Consider the following 19,975-nt stretch of genomic DNA (forward strand, 5'->3'; position numbering starts at 1 on the left):
TTTGAAAGTCAATTAGTTAGGATAATACCCAGAGTCAAGATGCAAATATCATGTCTTCACAGTATTAAAAATACTTAGAGCAAAAGAATTAACTGTGAAACCAACTAAATGATACACTGTAACCAGTCAGGCTCACAGGAGACTAGAGCAGTGTCTGGCTCTCTGGAGGTGCTCTATAAATGCGTGATTAGTGAATGACAACTGCCAGGAATTTATACACACTGACATTCAGTATCAGATGAAAGCAGTCATTTTGTTAATAAGCTTGATGGATAGATTTCCAAGTCTTGGTTTTAGGCTATTTAAAAGAAGTGCTCATTTCCATAAGGAAAGAAATAATTTTTTGAAGTTGCTTTAAGTATCTTAAGTATAGATTTCCAGGGAGCTGCAAAGACAGTAGAGAGCTCTCTTGTCCCCTTTGCCCTTTATCCACCAACAATTACAGCTTACACATAGTATAATATAAATACTAGTAAAACTAGCATAGTATGTGTGTATAGTTCTGTTTGTGTATATATAGATGAGATTTTATCATGTGCTGATTTCATGTAACCACCACTGAAATTAAAATACAGAACAGTTCCATCATCACAAAGGTCTACTGTTGTCAACAATTTATGCAATTGAGTAAAGTGTAGAAATGGTGTATTTTTGAATTATCTTTATCCTCCTTTTTGTCTCAATTTCTCTATGTATATCATGATCTATTATACATCAGATGACAATATACTTTTTGTGTTGACTATCAAATATAATTAAAACAAATGAGAGAGAAAATTTATTGTATTTACTTTTAATTTTGCTATTCCCATTATTTCTTCTGGTCTGATGTTCCAAAACTCCTTATTTTTTTGTGTCACTTCGATGGAAAAACTTTGTTTACTCATTCTTTCAGGGATTCTTTGGGGATGATGAATTATCTTAGTTTTCTTTCATCTGATAGTGTCATTATTTGACTCTCTCTCCTCAAGGGTAACTTTTTCAAATGTAAAAATCAGGGTTGCGGGAACTTTACTTTCATTATTTGAGAAACGCTATGAAATGTCTTTTGACTTCCATGGTTTATGACGAAAAATCCACTGTAATTCAAATAATTTATCCTGTAGGTAAATGTGGCTTCTCTCTGGCTGCTTTCAAGATTTTTTGTTTTGTCTTTAGTTTTCTAAACCTCAATCATGTGTCTTGACACCGATTGCTTTGGATTTATTCTGTTACGATTGGCTCAGCATTTTGAGTAAGTAGTTTTATGTCACTTGCAAAATTTGGAAAATTTTAGGCATTCTTTCTATGAATATCTTTTCAGCACTATCATCTTTCTCCTCTTCTTCTGGGTCTTTGATGACATGAATGTTGGATTTTCTGCTACCACTCAACAGGTTCCTTAGGTCTTTATTTTTCTTAATCAATTTTATGTTGAGTAATTTATATTGCTCCATCTTTAAGCTCACTCATTCTTTGTCTTCTCCATTCTTCTGTTGAGTTCATATATTAAATTTTATTTTTAAAAATTTTTGATAATGTTTGTCTTTAAGTTCATAATGTACACTTTTAATTAATCTGTCCACCTGCAAAAATCCCATACCATTTTACATATATTGAAATTCTCATTTCTAACAGAGTATTTTCAATTCTTCTCTCCTTATCGTGACATTGCTGTCACTCATTTCATGATTGCTATGCTATAATGTTACTATTATTATTGTAATCATAGTTATCTTTTAGATCATTCAAGAATAACAAAAATGGAAATTTGTTTTCCTTAACCATTATTTGTTTCTTCTCAGATATTTCTCCTTTATCTAGGTATAGGTTTTTGACCTATATCACTTTTTCTCTCTACTTCAGCATTCTTGTAAAGCAAGTCTGCTGATCAATTCCCTCAGTCACTGAAGAGAATCTTTTCTATTTCGTTCAACAATGTCACTTAACTACTCTTAACACTACCAGAGTCTTACTAGTTTTAAATCTAGTCTTGGTTATCATCATAACTCTAAGTAATAATATTGCTATATTTTATATGTATACAATAACCCTTGACTCCCTATTATGTAAAATGAGAAAATTACCAGTCCTCCAACTGACTTTTCTTCTACCTACTTTTTCTATCTTATTACTAATTTTGGATATTCCTGACTTCTACAGTGTCAAATTTTATAATATTTTAAATCTTCTATCTTTCATGCTTTCTTGCTTGTTTTTTAAATTGAGGTATAACTGATACATAACTTTTAGGTGTACAACATGATATAGTATTCATAAATATTGTGAAATAATCATAAATCTAGTTAAAAATTGTCACCTTATGTGTTTATAAATCTTTATCTTATCATGAGAATTTTTAAAAACTATTCTTACAGACTTTGAGACATCCAATAGGGCATTAGCTATAGTCACTATGTTGTATATTATATTTCACAATGTATTTTATAATCTGAGGTTTGTACCTTTTGATCACCTTCACCCATTTCACCCACCTCATATCCCCTGCCTCTGGCAACTACCAATCTCTTCTCTCTATGTATGAACTTGTTTTTTGTTATTTATTTTGAGATATTACATATAAATGAAATCATATGGTATTTGTCTGTCTTACTTCAGTTATCATAACACCCTCAAGGTCCACCCATTTTGTTATGCATGACAATATTTTATTCTTTTTTATGGCTGAACAATATTTCTCTGTGCATGTATAAATAATTTTTCTTATTCAGTCATATATCTCTGGACACTTCAGTGGTTTACTTATCTTGACTATTATAAATAATGCTTTAATGAACATGGGAGTGTGAATATCTTTTTAAGTTAGTGTTTTTATTTTCTTTAGATAAATATCTAGAACTGCAATTTCTGGATCATATGGTCATTCTATTTTTAACTTTGTGAGAAACCTCCTTAATGTTTTCCATAGAGCTGCACCAATTTACATTTCCATCAGCAATACACAAGATTCTCTTTTCCCCACATCCATGACAATACTGTTGATTTTTTTATAATAGTCATCTTGACAGGTGTAAGATTGCATCTCATTGGGGTTTTGATTTGCATTTCTTTGATGCTTGGTGATGTTGAGAACATTTTTATGTATCTGTTGGCCATCTATATGTCCTCTTTGGGAAAAATGCTTTATAGAATCTCTTGCCTTTTTTTTTTTAATGTTCAAAATGCTTTTATTTACTAAGTTACTTTGATATTGCTTTCTGTAAGACAATTTCAACAAATAAAATGTTCAGTGAAAAACGATAGTACACAATGTACTTGTCTATAGAAAAAGGTCTTATGTACGAGTTAAGGAACAAAGATATTTCTTTTAATTCAATTTAGGTTTTAGAAAAACATTCATTATGCATTACTACCATAATTAAAAAAATGGATTTCATAAGATTAGCTCAAGTCCAGTGAAATTTTAAGAGGTGAACCAAAAGTTTTTTCAGTTATATTCAGAAAATCTAATGTGTTTACTTGCTTGTTGAGTCTTTGCAAGTCTAATCTTTTCAGCTTTGGTGATTAACTTCTCAGTGCCTCTTTTGTTTTCACGAGGCTGATTAAGTTTGGCCTGCCTATCTACCAGAATCTTTTGCCAGTATCTCTGTTCATGATCACCAGAAAGGATCTCGAATTTCCAGCAGTGTTTCTTTTTAATTTTCATATATGCATTTATTACTGCTTGAGCATCCTCAGGAGTTTTAATATAGCATGGCATTCTATATCTCCTTCTAGCAAATCAACATAAACAACTTCTGAGATAGCTGCCAGAGCATCCCTGACTTGTTTTCTGCCAGGTAGAAGCTGGGTGCTGATTATCTTCACAATCACACCACTCACAAACTGTGGTCCTGCTGCATTAACCTTCTCCTGGGGACAACACTCTTCATGTTTGCTGCTTTCTCATTTTTCATTCCAGACTTATTAGGTACTCCATGGTCTGTTTCCATTTCCGACTCTGATTTTATTTGGAATATTGTTTTTTTAAGGAAGCCATGCTGGCTTTTTGCAAGTGCTAAATACTCTTTTTTCAAATCTATCCATTCACTCTGTGACTTGCAACCACTCCTCCTCCCAGCTTTTCTTTCTTTAAACACATACACTCAAATTATTTCCTGAATTCTAAGTCCATCTAGCAAAGCAAAGGGGGATTCCCCTATCCCCAACATTCAGATTAAATGTTTTAAATTTGCCAGTTCAGTTCTTGAGTATGCTTCCATAATCAAATTTATGAAAATAAGTTTTGAATTAACTAACTAGTAATATTTACTACAACAGTCCACTCTGAACAAAAATGAGAGACTAAAATTTAAAGATTGTTTGTTAAACTGCTTCCAACTTGAGAGAGACAACATTCCTCAGCATTTACTCTAATCAAAAGGCTCTCTTGCCTTTTTTTAATCGGATTTTTAAAAAAATATTGAGTTGTATGAACTCTTCATATACCTTGGATATTAATTCCTTTTTAGATATGATTTGCAAATATTTTCTCCCATACTGTGGAATACCTTTTTGTTTCGTTGACTATTTCCTTTGCAGTGCAGAAGTTTTTAGTTTGATGCAGTCACACTTGCTTATTTTTACCTTAACTCCCTTTGCTTTTTTTTTGGTATCAGATCCCAAAAAATCAAAGTCAAGACTGATGTCAAGAAGCTTACTGTTTATGTTTTCTTTTAGGAGTTTTATCATTTCAGATTTTACATTCACATCTTTAATCTGTTTTGAGTAGATTTTTGTGTATGGTTTAAGATAGTCTAGTTTCATTCTTTTGCCTGTGGCTATCCTCTTTATCAGTACCATTTAGCAAAGAGGTTGTCCTCTCCCCATTATATATTTGTGGCCTTGTTGTAAGCTAATTGACCATATATGTGTGGGTTTATTTCTGGGCTCTCAATTCTGTTCTGTTGGTCTATGTATCTGATTCTATGCCAATATCATACTGTTTTGATTATTATAGTTTTGCAATATAGTTTGAAATCAGGGAATGATGTCTCCTGCTTTGTTCTTTTTCAAGATTGCTTTGGCTATTCAGGATCATTTGTGTTTTCACAAAAATTTTAGTTTTGTTTGTTCTATTTCAGTGAAAAATGCCATTGGAATTTTGATAGGGATTGCATTTAATCTATATACTGCTTTGGGTAGTATGGACATTTTGACAATACTAGTTTTTCCAAGCTAGGCATACAGAATATCTTTCTATTTAGTTTGCCATCTTCAGTCTCCTTTAATAATATTTTCTAATTTTCAACATACTGATCTTTCATTTCCTTGGTGAAACTTATTCCCATGTATTTTATTCTTTTGTTGCAATTGTAAATGGGATGGTCTTCTAATTTCTATTTCTTTAAAAAAATGTCAGTGAAACTTTGATAAGGATTATATTGAATATGTAGATTATTTTGAGTAATATAGACTTTTTAACAATATTCTTCCAATCCATGAACACAGAATTTATCCTTCCATTTATTTATGTCTTCTTCAATTTCCTTCATCAATGTCCTAGTTTTCAGTCTACAGGTCTTTCACTTCTTTCATTAAATTTATTCCTAGGCATTTTATTCTTTTTGATGCAATTTTAAATGGGATTGCTGTCTTAATACTCTGTTATTTTGTTATTAGTGTATAGAAATGAAAAATACTTTGTAATTGATTTTTGTACCCTGAAACTTTACTGTGAAATTATTCATTAGTTGTACTTTTTCTTGTGTGTGTGTGTTTCCTATGTATGTCATTTCACCTGCTAGTAGAGGTAGTTTTACTTCATTTCCAACTTGGGTATCTTTTATTTCTATTTCTTATCTAATTGCTGAAAATAAAAATAATGAGAGTTATTATCTTTGTGTTGTTCCTGGTGTTAGTGGAGAAGTCTTCAGCATTTCTCTGTTGATTATAATATTAGCTGTGGACTTTTTATATATGGCCTTTATATTTTGTGCTATATTCCCTTTATATGCACTTGTGGAGTTTTTATTTGTTTTTTTTTTTAAAGTTTAAAATCCGTTTATTGCTTACAAAACTGCAGTCTGGCCCACCTCTCTGTCCCATTCCATTAGCAGCAAAAACTTGTGAAGTTTTTATCATAAAAAGTTGAAGAGAAAAATTTTGATTTCAATTTAAGCTTTTAAGGAGAGTTCACTGGATACAGAATTCTAAGTTGGAAGTTTTTTGCCTTTAAATACTTAAAAAAATTTCACTTCACTTCTTGCTTCCTTGGTTTCTAGTGAAAAGTCTATTAAAATTCTTTTTTTAAATGAGACATATACTTTGTAAGTATTAATATCAAGAATAAGGAAAATCAAGGCTATATGCACAAACACAGTAGAGAATATTGTATAGTAAAGTGTAACAGTCCCTGAGAGATTTACTAAAGAGACTTGTATCCTTATATAGCTCACAGTATTCCAGTAAAATATAAACACTGAATTAGAGTTCTAGAAATACAATAACATGTTAAAATGAGATTTTATTAGCAAAATTCAATGTAACTCATTTGGAATATAAAAATCCATGTGGGAAAAAATAGAATATTTGAGAATCAAGCACAATTTAAGAGTTTTATACAAAAGTGTTATCTTAAATTATAAATACATATCCTTTTTATGTCCATGGAACACTGCACATACACACCACACACACCCCTATACTAATACACTTAGCCACAAACAAATTTAATAAATCCTTGTAGAGGTAAAATATGTTTTCCCTACACTGGCTCATAAGATTTTCTTTGTCTTTTGTATTCTGTAGTGAATATGACATGCCTAAATATTGTTGGTTTTTATTGCTTTGCTTGATTTAGTATTTCCCTGCTTGTATTCTTTGAGTTTCCTAGAGTCTGTTGTTTTGTGTCAGTCATTAATTTTGGAAAAACCTAGAACATTATTATTTCAAATTCCTTGTTTTACTTTTTGTTCTGTCATTCCAATTACTTTTATGTTAAAATTTTTGAAATTGCTGGACTGTTCTTGAATGTTCTGTTTCCTTCCTTCCTTTACTCTTGGCCATTCAGTTTGGGAAGTAACTATTGTTATATTGTTGTCACTGATACTTACCTTGGCTATGTCCTGTTTACTGATGATGCCATTACAGAATTCTCATTTTTTGTTGGACTATTATTGATTTTTTAAAAAATATTATTAAATGCAGCTTCCATCTCTGCTCACATTAATTGTTATTGCCTATGGTCTTTTTCCATTAGAGCCCTTAATATACTAATGACAGTTATTTAAATTGCATGATAATTCTAATATATGTGTCACATCTGTCTGGTTGTAACAATTCCCTTGTTCTTTTGGACTGTGCTTTTCCTTGTATTTTGGCATGACTTGTAATTTTCTGTTGAAAGTCAGGTATGTTGTAGTACATAATAACTGAGGTAAGTAGGCTTTTGGTGTTAGAATTTGTGGTAATCTTTCTAGAAGTTGAGTTGCTGTAGCAAGAGGTGTCAGTGGCTTCAAATTCCTCTAGTGTTCTTGTTTTTATTTAACTCTCTTTTTGTCTTACCTTAATACTTAGAGTCTGTATCTTTCAACCCACTGTTGTAATTGAGCCCTGTAAGTATGGTGGTAAGCTGTTAGAGACATGACATGTTTAATAATCTTCCAGTTGAATATCATTGTATCCATGGGATTGTGTCTTAAGGCTGTGACACTGACAAGTGTTTCTCCAGTTGTTTAGCTTCTTCACCCCGTGCCTTAGTCTCTTTCCTATGAAATTTTCCCGGTGTATTCTTTGAAGCCCTGATCTCTATTAAATTATTTTTATATGCTAAGATGATAAAGAAAGGTGGAAGAGTCCTAGAGTCAGAGGAATTACCTTACCCTAACTGGGTGAAGGCTACGACAATGAATTTACCCCTATAGCATTGGCATTTGTTATGTAGAACTATCCGGGTATATTTTAAAGTGATTACACTTCCCATATCTCTGACAGAGACACTAGGGAATCTGAATTAAATCTTTGCCAAAACATGGTGAGTTTCCTGAATTTAAAGAGCATGACATGTGGGAGCTCCCTAAGACTGTATCCCTATAAGCTTCTCATTCTCAGTTTACAGCAATTTGTCAAAATTTCCATTTCAATGTTCCTTCCAGTTTATGACTTCAGAAACTTCTTCTTTGGGTAAACTGATATTGGCTGTGATTCTCTGCATGCATTTGCCTCTTTTATGGTGATATGTTTGTGTATAAATTTTCATGGCTTACTTTGGGTCAGCAGATTACTCCTAATATGGATATCTTAGATAAGTGGAAAATTTTACAAATAAGGGAACAATTTCACTCCAGGAAAAAAAAAGAATAAAACTCATAGATTGTCACTAGAGAACTCAGTTAAGCTGTGCTGTACACTACAGAAGGCAGGGGGAAGAAAATGAGAAAGCAATGGATAAGAAGCTGTATAAATTAAACTCCATAAATTATGGAATAAAATGTCTGTATAGAACTGAAGTAAAATATATTCCTCTGGGGTTTATTTTCCAATGACACATTGAAATCTCTGACTTCACAAATCTAATTAAATCCTCAGTTAAAATGAACTGGATTTCACCATGTCTGCTCTGAGTTCCTCATATACTTCATGGCAAGAGTATCAATATGAACTTGATTCATAGTTTTGAAGTGGAGAATTTTGAAAACAGCTGGAGGAGATAACACATTCATATTCTATCTAATATATGTGTTTTGGTTGAAGAATTGTTATTTTTTCATATTTTCTTCTATATTTTTCCACCTGGGGAATGTTTAAATGTAGGCTGTTTTCATATATTTGTGTGTGTGTGTGTGTGTGTGTGTATGTGTGTGTAATATATATATGTGTGTGTGTGTGTGTGTGTGTGTGTGTATACACACACACACTTGGTCTTTTAGACTGAGAGATTTTTGGCTTATAGACCTGTGTTTTATCTTAATTTCCTAGCATAAAATTAGAAGCTAATGTATTTCTAATTATATTTTTAGTTCCTTCATTTGTTCACCTGTGTTCATCAAACAGGGCTCTCACTTCAACTCTCCACATGTGTAATTTTTTAAAAAATCTGTTTTTTATTGTCCTTGCTATTCCTCTATATTTCAACTTTCCTCTAGATCAATAATTAAGGTGATGACTCCATCCTCTAGTACGGGCTTCCATGCAGTGGTGTCATCATGCTGATATAAGGCAACAGGAATCAACATTTTTTCAGTCTATTTTCCACGTTGATAATGATGAAATTCAGGAGTTATAGTAGATATGCTTTCCTGACTGAATTTCCAGGATTTAACCCTTTTAAATATTCAGATACTTGAATTGCATATTCAAATGTTACCTCTTATCTTTTTCTGTTTTATGAGCACAACTTGGACAAGAAGGTGAAGTGAGCTCCCATACATAAACATCTTTACTCTGGTTGAATTCCCCTTGCTCCTGTGGATAAACAAATGCAAAATAATTTTTTAATTCTCTAGGATTCTGCCCTTGTTTTATTTGACTTTACTAAAGCCATATTGACACCTGTACTCTTTCCTATGCTTATTAACACAGTTCTATGAAACTTGATATATTCCCCTACACAGTATACTAGAAGCCCCTCTAAATAATAATGTACACTTAGTTAGAATTTTTGTAGTGGCTAATTTGCTATTCCCTTTACACCACTATTGGAAGTCGGTTGATTGAACTTTTAAATTCACCACCCTTTGTATCTCTGCTATCTCACCCAGTTCTTTCGTCTTCTTGAAAACATATTCCTGAAAACACCAATAAGGTTTCTTCCCAATAGTTGATACCTTTCTTTCATAACTCATTTTCAGAGACTTGGAATCCTTGGTGCTATGGAAAAGTTTATAATCACCTTAAACTGATGTCATTTTACAAAAGTCTCTTGTCATGTGTTTAAAACTAGAAATAATTTTTTACATGTATATACACACGTACTATCTCTAGAAGAAAATGTAAGAAACTGAAAATAGTATTTCCTTCTGAGATGGTGAGTGGGGGCTAAGCAGTAAGAGGAGATGCTTTTCTAATAAATACTGTTGTAATCTTTCAATTTTGTATGAAGTGATTATTATTTTTATAAAGGAAAATACTCTTGGTATTATCCTAAGTAGGAACAGATGAGCAGCAAGAAACATCTGGTAAACTTGGCAATGGGCATGTATCAATGAAGTTTCAGAGAGCAGAAGGGAAATTGTGATTGAGGATTAACTGGAAAATGAGGAAACATAAAACCCAAGAAGTGATCACAGTTACACAAAGCTTAGTGACAGAAGCCAGAAAGCTATAGCTAGAAAAACAAGTAGTGTTTTTCCACAGGAGTAAAGGGAATTTTTCCTTTGCTTTTTCGTTTTAGCAAATTGAAACTTGATGTTATTTGTTTGTAGGGTGGCTAAGATCTAGAAAAGAGCTTCTCATCAGTAAAGCAAGACAGGGAGGTCCTTCATTAGAGAGGGTGGTTGTGAAAGCTAAGAGCTAGAAGAGAGAAAAACCTTAGGCAAGAACAACGGAGGCCTGACTATGCCCATGCTGGATGGAAGAAGAAAGGATGACTTCTCTATATGATAATTTTGTGATCAGCTAAAGGGTCGGAGTCTTTAAGATTATTCAGAATGAAAAAATAGATGACAAGGTGTTAGGGATGCAATGAGAAAGAGACTGATTTGCAAACATTTTCTCCCACTTAATGGGTTGCCTTTCATTTAATGATGGTTTTCTGTACTATGCAGAAGCATTTTAGTTTGATGTAGTTTTACTTATTTATTTATTTTTACTTTAGTTGCCTTTGCTTTTGGTGTCAGATACCAGTTTCATTGCCAAGAGTAATGTCAAGAAGCTTACTGCCTGTTTTCTTCTAGAAATTTAATGGTTTCAGTCTTACGTTGAGTGAATTTCTGTGTATGGAGTAAGTAAGTGGTCCAGTTTCATTCTTTTGCCTGTGAATATTCAGTTTTCCCAGCACCATTTATTGAAGACATCTCTTCCCCATTGTATATTCTTTGCTCCTTTGTTTTAATTACCATAATTTTATAGTTTGAAGTAAGGTACTGTAATGCTTCCATCTTCTTCACTTAAGATTGCTTTGGCTATTTAGGGTCTTGCTCTGGTTCCATACAAATTTCAGAATTGTTTTTTCAATTTCTGTGAAAAATGCCATTAGAATTTTGATAGTGATTGCATTAAATCTGTATATTGCTTTCAGTAATATGGATATTTAACTATATTTTTCCAATCCATGAGCATGGAATATTTTCCCACATATTTATGTCTTTTTCAATTTCTTTTATTAATGCCTTTCAGTTTTTAACACATAGGTTTTCATCTCCTTTCTTAGATTTGTTTCTAGATATCTTTTTTTTTGACACAATTGTAAATGGAATTGTTTCCTTAATTTCTCTTAAAGCCCATAATTAGCATATAGAAACAACAAATTTGGGGATATTGATTTTGTATTTTGCAACTTTATTCAACTTGCTGATTACATCTACAATTTTTTTGATGCAGTCTTTAGGTTTTATATATGTAATATGTCTTTCATCAATAGTGACAATTGTACTTCTTCCTTTCCACTTTGGATACCTTTAATTTTTCTATCTTGCCTAATTGCTTTGGCTAGGACTTTCAATACTATGTTGCATAAAAACGGTGAATGCAGACATCCTTTTCTTGTTCCTGATCTTGGAGGAAAGCATCAACATTTTACTATTGAATATGATGTTAGCTGTGGGCCTGTTATATATGGCCTTTATTATGTTGAGGTTCATACCTTCTATACCTGCTTTGTTGAGAGTTTTTATCATATATGGATATTGAATTTTGTGAAGTGATTTTTGTGCATCTATTAAGATGATCTTTGATCTCCATCTTCTGTTTTGTTAATATGTGTCACACTGATTTATGTTGAATCATCTTTTCATCTCTTGAATGAAATCCACTTGAACATGATGTATGATGAATTCATATAATCATGTTGCATGATGAACTTTATTATTAAATTCAATTTGCTAAATTTTGTTGAGGAATTTTGCATCTATTTTAATCAGAGAAATTGGCATATATTCTTTTTTTGTGATGTCCTTTTCTGTTTATATTATCAGACTAATGCTGGCCTTATAAAATGAGTTTGAGTTTCCTCCTCTTCTAGTTGTTGGAAGAGTTTGAGAAAAGTTGATGTTGATTTTTGTTTGAATATTTGGTAGAATTCTCCAGTGGACTTGTGGTTGTTTTGTCTTGGACTTACGGTTGTTGTGAGGTTTTTGATTACTGATTCAGTCTCTCCTTACTAGCAATTTGTTCAGATTTTCTATTTCATCATGATTCAGTCTTGGTAGTTTATATCTTTGTAGGAATACATCCATTTCTTCTCAGTTGTCCAGTGTGTTGCCATATAATTGTTCAAAGTATCTTTGTATTTCTGTGGTATCAGATGTAACTTCTCTTAAATTTCTGACTTTTACTCCTCTTTTCTCCTGATGCACCTAGCTAATGGTTTGCTGATTTTATCTTCTCAAAGAATTAGCTCTTACTTTCATTGATCCTTATTATTGTCCTTTTAGTAACATTTATTTCTCCTTTAACCTTTTTTTCCTTCCTTTTGAGCTTCAGTTGTTTTTCAGATTTCTTGAGCTGTAAGGTTAGCTGTTTATTTGAAACTTGTTCCTTGTTGTTGGCATTTATTGCTATGATTTCCCTCTTAAAACTGCTTTTACTGCATCCCCTAAATTTTGGTAGGTTACATGTTCATTTTTCACTTGTTTCAAGGTATTTTTTTTAAATTTCTCTTTTGATTTCTTCTTTGAACCATCAGTTGTTCAGTAGCATGTTGTTTAATCATCACATATTTACGAATTTTCCAGTTTTCTTCATGTAACTTCCAGTTTCATACCATTGTGTTTGAAAAAGAAAGATGCTTGATATGATTTCAATCATAAATTTACTAAAACTAGATTTGTGGCCTAATATATATTCTATCTTGGAAAATATTCCATGTTCACTTGAAAAATGTGTATTCTGTTGCTTTTGGATGGAATATTCTGTAAATATGTATTAAGACCATGTGATCTAATGTATTATTTAAGTCTGTTTCCTTACTGATTTTTCTGTCTGGATGATTAGTAATATAAGTGGGATATTAAAATCTATTGTATTTCTGTCAATTATTTTCTTTAGGTCTATTGATATTTGCTTCATATATTTAGGAGTTCTTCTAGGTGCATAAATACATAGTAATGTTAAAGCTTGTTTTGGATTGACCCCTTTATCATTATGTAATATCCTTCTTTGTCTCTTATTATGACCTTTGTTTTAAAGTGTATTTTGTCTGATATGAGTGTAGCTATTTGAGCTTTCTCCATCCTTTTATTCACCTTTCTCTATCCCTTCACTTTTAGTCTGTGTGTGTCCTTACATCTAAAGTGAGATATTATAGACAATATAGGTGGCTGTCTTGGTTTTTGTTTGTTTGTTTTTCAGTTCATCCAACCCCTCTATTTTTTGACTAGAGGATTTAGTCCACTTACAGGTAAAGTAATTATTGATAGGTATGCATTTATTGTCATTTTGTTGTTTGCCAAGTGTTCCTCTATGTTCCTTTCTTCCCTTGCTCCCTTCCTTTGTGGCTTAATGACTCTCTTTAGTGGTATGCTTATATTTCTTTTTCTCTTTTATGTATTAACTATAGGTTTTTGCTTTGTGGGTAACATGAGGCTTACATATAACAACTTATATCTAGTAATTGAACATTCTATTTTAAGTTGACAAGATCTTAAGGTTGATCCCATTGTAAAAGTCAACATTATTTCTCTCCCTGTGCCATGTGTTTTGTTTTTGAGGTCACATATTTTACATTTTATCTTAACTAATTTTTATAGTTATCATTATTTTTACTACTTTCATTTTTAGTCTTTATACTAGTTTTATGCATGATTAACCCACTATCTTTGTATTTACCTTTCTAGTGAGATTTATTCTTTCACATGTGTTCTTGTTACTGTTCAATGTTCAGCACAGTTTAAGTGTAATCAAGTTCCTTTAACAGTTTTTATAAGGTTGGTTTAATGGTGACAAACTGACATTTTTTCTCTTGCTGATTTTAAGATTCTCTTTTTAATCTTTAAATTTGACCTTTTAATTATAATGTGTCCTGGTGTGGCTCTCTTTAGGTTTCCCTTCTTTGGAACTCCCTGGGCTTCCTGGATCTGGATGTCTCTCCTGCCTCAGATTAGAGCAACTTTTAGCTAATATTTCTTCCAATAAATTTCTGCCTCTTTCTCTCTCTCTTCTTCTGGTAGCCCTGTGATGCGAATGTTGTTCTGCTTGATACTGTAATATAGGCCCTTTAAGTTATCTTCATCTTCATTCTCTTTTCCTTCACACTGCTCTCTGTTTTTGGGTTTTTCTCTCTTGTCCTTGATTTGACTGATCCTTTCTTCTACTTCATTTAGTCTGCCTTTGAACTTTTTGGAGTATATTTTTCAGTCCAGGTTATTGTGTTTTTCAACTCTGACTTCTACTTGGTATATTTTCCATATCTTTGTTGAAGTTATCACTGTGTTTATCCATTCTTCTCCCTAGTTTGGTGACTGTCTTTATGTCCCTAGTTTGGTGACTGTCTTTATCAGGTAAACTACTTTCTCGTAATTTTGTTTCATTATGCTTTTTTCCTGATGTTTTATCTTGTCGTTTCATTCAGCACATATACTTGTGTTTCTCCATTTAGCTTGACATTCTATGCTGGTTTCTCTACAGTAGATAAAATAACAACCTCTTCCAGGCTGGAAGGAATGTACTCATTTATGAAACTTGTTGTTTAACCTTATATCTGCTCTTGGTTATTTCTCAAACCTTTGCACTTGTCCAAGCAGCCTATTATATTTTTAATAGCTCTCTTCATGTAAGGATGTGTCAAGGTCTGTAGTTATCCCAAAGGGAGGGATCTTAGTATCTAAATTTATACTGACTAGAAGCCAGAGCCTTACACATCAGCTTTTAAAAGTATGCAAGTATATACAATCTTGTGAGACCACAAACATAAGCACTGCTGGCCACCTGAGCCAGACAATCTGTAGGTATCCCCTGGCTAGCAGTCACAGAAACAGGGGCTCTAGACAAGCATATAAGCTATTTTCTGGGTGATACCACCAAGTAAGGCAGAGGGAGAGCACCAAGATAGTGTCACAACCTATGTTCCTTAGTAGAGCACTCCTGTAGACCACTAAATATAAGCCAAACCTGAAGCCTGGCCCTGGGACTGAAGCTCCAGGACAAACAAAGGGGCCTCCTTTACAGAGTTGCATTGTGTGGGGTGACAGTCTGTGCCATGCCTTGGGGGATGTAGCCTGCCAAGAACACCTCTCTGATTGCTACTGTTCCATGGGACTAAGGTCTGGAAGCTTCATGCTCACCCCCACCAACCAAAGCCAGGCTTCCAAAGGACATCCCCTGGGCAGCAACCAAAACCAGGCACCAGACACATGTAGGGCTCTCCTCCAGGAGACACTGGCACTCTGGAGTATGGCAGAGGGTGAACACAAAGATGGTGCCTGTCCTCTGAAGTCTCTGGGAAAGATTAAATCAGCCCCCAGATGTGTATTTAATTAGAAGCCTGCCCTTTTGGTCATGGCCATGATTGGCTAATGGGCCTCCTTCACAGAAATTGGAGCTCCTGGGTCTGTTGTCTCTTGCTGTACTCTAGGGATGATAGTTGTTTAAGAGCTCTTTCTCAGTTGGCTAGAGTCCTGTGGGACTCATAAGCCCCACTGGCCATCAGAGCCAGGCAATGTAGGGTTGTCTCCTGGCAGAAGTTGCAAAAATCAGGACAGCAGACATGGGTATGTATTCCTTTCTGGGTGACAACCATTATTCAGTCCCATGGGACCAGGAATGCAAGCTACCCTCTAGAGCAAGGAATGTCCCCTTGGCAGCTACCACAAAAGTCAGAGCACAAGACAAGTATAAAAGCTCCCTCCTGGGAGATACCAGTACTCTGGAGCATGCGCAGACAGCATGACTATGGTGTCTGCCAGTCTCCATCCCCAGAGGGTTCCAGCAAGCTAAAAGATTTGTATGTCAAAGTAGATGTCTGCCCCTCAGGTTGTTGCTTTAATATAAGCTGGTTAGTACCCTTAACTTTAAGTCTGGGTATGAATAGCTGCTCCTGAGCTGGGCCCTGGGGTGTGTAGATCTGAGCCTGCAAGCCCTTTAAGAGCAGTTTCTCAGATTACTACAGTCTGTGGATCTTGGGATGGGATCCCTGTTAGTTTTCAAAGTTAGATGTTTCAGGGGTTTCAAGTGGGTGTTCTAAAGTTGGGGTGCCCAACGTGGAGTTTGAACCATTAGCTCCTTAGGGAGAAGCTCTGGGTTTTGAGTTCCTTTTGGTTGTGAGTTACTGAGCTGACAGGAGGGTTTATGGTGAGATTGTATCCCAAACTTTCCACCCCTATTCAATGGGATTTTCTTCTTTGTCCAATGTGTTGTCGTCACACAGCCAACCTTGAATAATATTTTTTAGAGGAAATTATTACATATGTGACTGTAGACTTAGTGTGTCTATGCAAGGAAGTGAGTTCAGGATTTACCTATTCCAGAACCCTCTGGAATTAATATTTTCTCTGTGTCCTAAACAATGCCCTGCCAAAAATTTGGTTTAAAGTGGCTTCATTTACCAAACAGAAGAAAATTCTCAATAGAGTTTTTTCACACTTAGGCTCTAAAGAACCCCACAGATAAAAGCTTAAGGAAGATAAGCTCACAGTAAAACCACACTAGGGAAAACCAACTACCATGACTGAGAATCCAGGGGAATTAACCAGCTGTAATCACGCACTAAAGACTACATAGGACTATTGCATAATCTGTAGAATTCTGTTTTAAATGTTCTGTATTTTAAAAGAATAAATAAGCTAGCAGCTCACAGGTGGCATATTTGAAAAAGAATCAATTTCTAGAACTAAAAATATAATTAGAAAACAACTTCAACAATTATGATAGCTAGTCAAACCTCAGACTTTCAAAGGTAAAGGAAGCTCTTAAAGCAATGAGAAATGACAAATTGCCTACAAAGAGTAATAATTAAACTTAAGAGTTGATATCTCAAAAACAACAATAAAAATAGGAAGTTATATCTACCACTAAACTAGAGGGAAAAAACCCCACTAAAATCAGAACTATACACCAAGGAAATTATTTTAATATTTTAGTCAAAATAAAACTATCTTAGATAAACCAAATAAATTCTCAATACAGAATCATCTATATAATGTAAGTTAGGAAGAAATATTATTGCACATGGAATTTCTAAGATAAAAGGAACAATAGTGAATCAAATTTTAGCAATTACATAGCTAATGGAAATATTGACTTTATATAATCATATGTCCAATTTGTAGTTTGGTGAAAGATATCTAGAATAGCAAACAATATTTGGCCCATATATCCCCTATGCCTAGGACAATGACTTTGTTGAAAGATTGAAGATAATCATTAAACTAAATCATTGTAATGTCTTTGAATAGTTCAAGAGAATAAATACTGGTTAATGTTAAACACCGATAAAAAAGGGTTTTATTGCAAGAATTTAAACAGACCTAAGTTAGTCTCTTTGGAGAAGGTCTTCATATTATGTACCTGATACATTGACTTTCCAGCTTATCCATTGGCTCCCTAAGTTTTCTTGCTTTGCTGATATGCTTTTACATTCTCCTGTTTTCCCCCCTCTTACCTCTCCTTTCATATTCCTCCAGAGCGTTTCTTTGTAATATTGCCTGTCCCTTTGGAATACTATCTGAACAGCTGTTTGTGCTGAGAACAACACTTATTGCAGTTTTAATCAAGTACATCTCTAAAGATATATTTTTACAAGCATTGAAGTGTTTTTAACAGTTTTTATACAAGGAAAAGTAGTTTTCTCATATGTATATATTGGTGTCATGCATCATATAACATCACCAGGGGAAAATGTGCTATAATGGGAAAACAAAACCAGAAAAATGTGTTTTTAGTCTCGGCTCTGCACTAATTTGCTCTGTGATCTTCTCAATTCACCTAACCTCTCTGAGTAATAATACTTGATCTTCCTTGAGGATAAAAGAGATAATAGCTATTAAATTGCCCTGAAATAGTTCAGAGTGCTACTATTACAAAAGAACAGGCCACTTATCAAAGAAAAAAGAACCTAGCTAAATCCTGCAGCCACTTCACTTATTTCTTTGTCATGCCCTGGGGAATTATTCAGTTAAATGTTGAGCTATACATTTTAAAATTCTTCAAGCCCTAAAATGATCAATAACTTTTTTCTTGCTTCTCTTTCTATTTGTCTCATGTAGATTTGATACAAGTTTCAGAGGAAGAAATCAGAGTTTGGGTGTGTTTTCCACGATTTTAAGGTCTAACATTAACTACAATGTATGGCTGTAAGGTTCAATATAAAACATTCTAATTATCCAAATACTGTTCTAAATGGGTGAAGTTTCTTCAGGTGTACTGAAGAACATTTTCTTGTAACTTCTTGTAAATGAGCTGAGACTAAATGTATCAGAAACTTATGAAGACAAATACATGGAATAATACGTTCTATACAGACGTTTCTCCTTTATACCACTATATTTGATATCAATTTATTGCTTCAACAGCTTCAAATTTCCTACTTTATAAAGTTCATTTTGTTATCAAGACAGACAACTCTTCCCCAAAACTTTGAATTTGTTTTTCTATGCTTTGTGCTTTAAGTACCTGTCTACCTGGACCAAATTATTTTACCTGCCCTAGATACTTAGCTTCTTCTGAAGAATTGTTTGGTCATCAAGTTACTTAAAATACTTATTTGAAGGTTCTTCTGGAAGTGGTAGATGATGTGGTTTTAACCAACTCTCCCCTTGAGAATAGCTAGGAAAGTTGGAAGAAATTTTAAAAATTTTTTCTTAAAGATGTTACTTAGCAAAGCAGTGGACAATTGTGGAGGAAAGGTAAGAGAAAGAGAGACAGAAACTCTGGCCTTTAGTGTCAGTTTTCGTTCTGGGCATTTTTCCAATTCCAAAGTCATGACTATGAAATTGAGAAACCAGATAGTGTTTTTGAAGCTTCAAGCACTGGGGGGAAATTGGGAGTTCAAAGTCCACCAAGAAGAAGTAGCCATGGTTAACCACTGGGCTTGATGCAATTTCTCATAAACCTCTACTTCAACTGCTTGCCCTAAAAGTATGAAGGTAACTTCATCCTAAACCTCAAATGATCTCTACATTTGAAAAATATAAAAATGGCTGATATTCAACAAAATTAGGCATATGTAAAAATATGAACTTCACTTGGCAACTAAAGAGAAATTAAAAAATTAAAAAATTAAAACAATTAAAAAAGACATTATTAAAAAATCACTGGGACTACAGACATGGACTTTAGGATAAAAATGCTTGTGATGATCAAGGAAGTAAGCCAAAATGGAGAATTTAAGTCAAGAACTGAAAATGATGGAAAAGAACCAAATGGAAAGTATATAACTGAAAACTATAATAATTTAAATTTATAATTGAATAAATCAGTTATTTAATACAAAGTTAACCACAGCTATAAAGCAAGTAAGTACACTGTAAGACACATCAATAAAACACATCCAGAGAGAAAGGATAAGCAATACAGAATATTGTGCAAAAGACATGTGGTACAGTGAAAAAGTTAAACATGGATACTTGGAGTCTTAGAAGGAGAAGAAAAGGACAATATGGCAGAAGTAATATTGAAAGACAATGGCAAGGAAAAATTTCAAAAAATGCCACATACCCTCAGTAAAATAATAAAAACAAAACAACATAAAGGCACATTATCAGACTTAGGAAACCCAAATATAAGAGTAAATTTAAAAGCAGGTAAAACCAAATGATGTATTCTGAAGGTAAAAAAAGTCTGCACTGATGCCTTATACAATGGAGATATGAATAGAGAACTTTTAAGTGCTGAAAGAAAATAATTGGCAAGTTGAAATTATATCACTCATTAATATATCTTTAAAAAAAGAAACCAAATAACT

The 19,975-nt window shown here is 33.4% G+C and overlaps 1 pseudogene; it reads right to left on the reverse strand.

Annotated features, from left to right (window-relative positions):
* Positions 1-3,371: 3,371 nt before the first annotated feature.
* On the reverse strand, positions 3,372-17,792 carry LOC108387751 (la-related protein 7 pseudogene; annotated as a pseudogene).
* Positions 17,793-19,975: the final 2,183 nt, after the last annotated feature.

This window comes from Manis javanica, chromosome 8 (assembly GCF_040802235.1).
Source record: "Manis javanica isolate MJ-LG chromosome 8, MJ_LKY, whole genome shotgun sequence".
Lineage (NCBI taxonomy): Eukaryota > Metazoa > Chordata > Mammalia > Pholidota > Manidae > Manis > Manis javanica.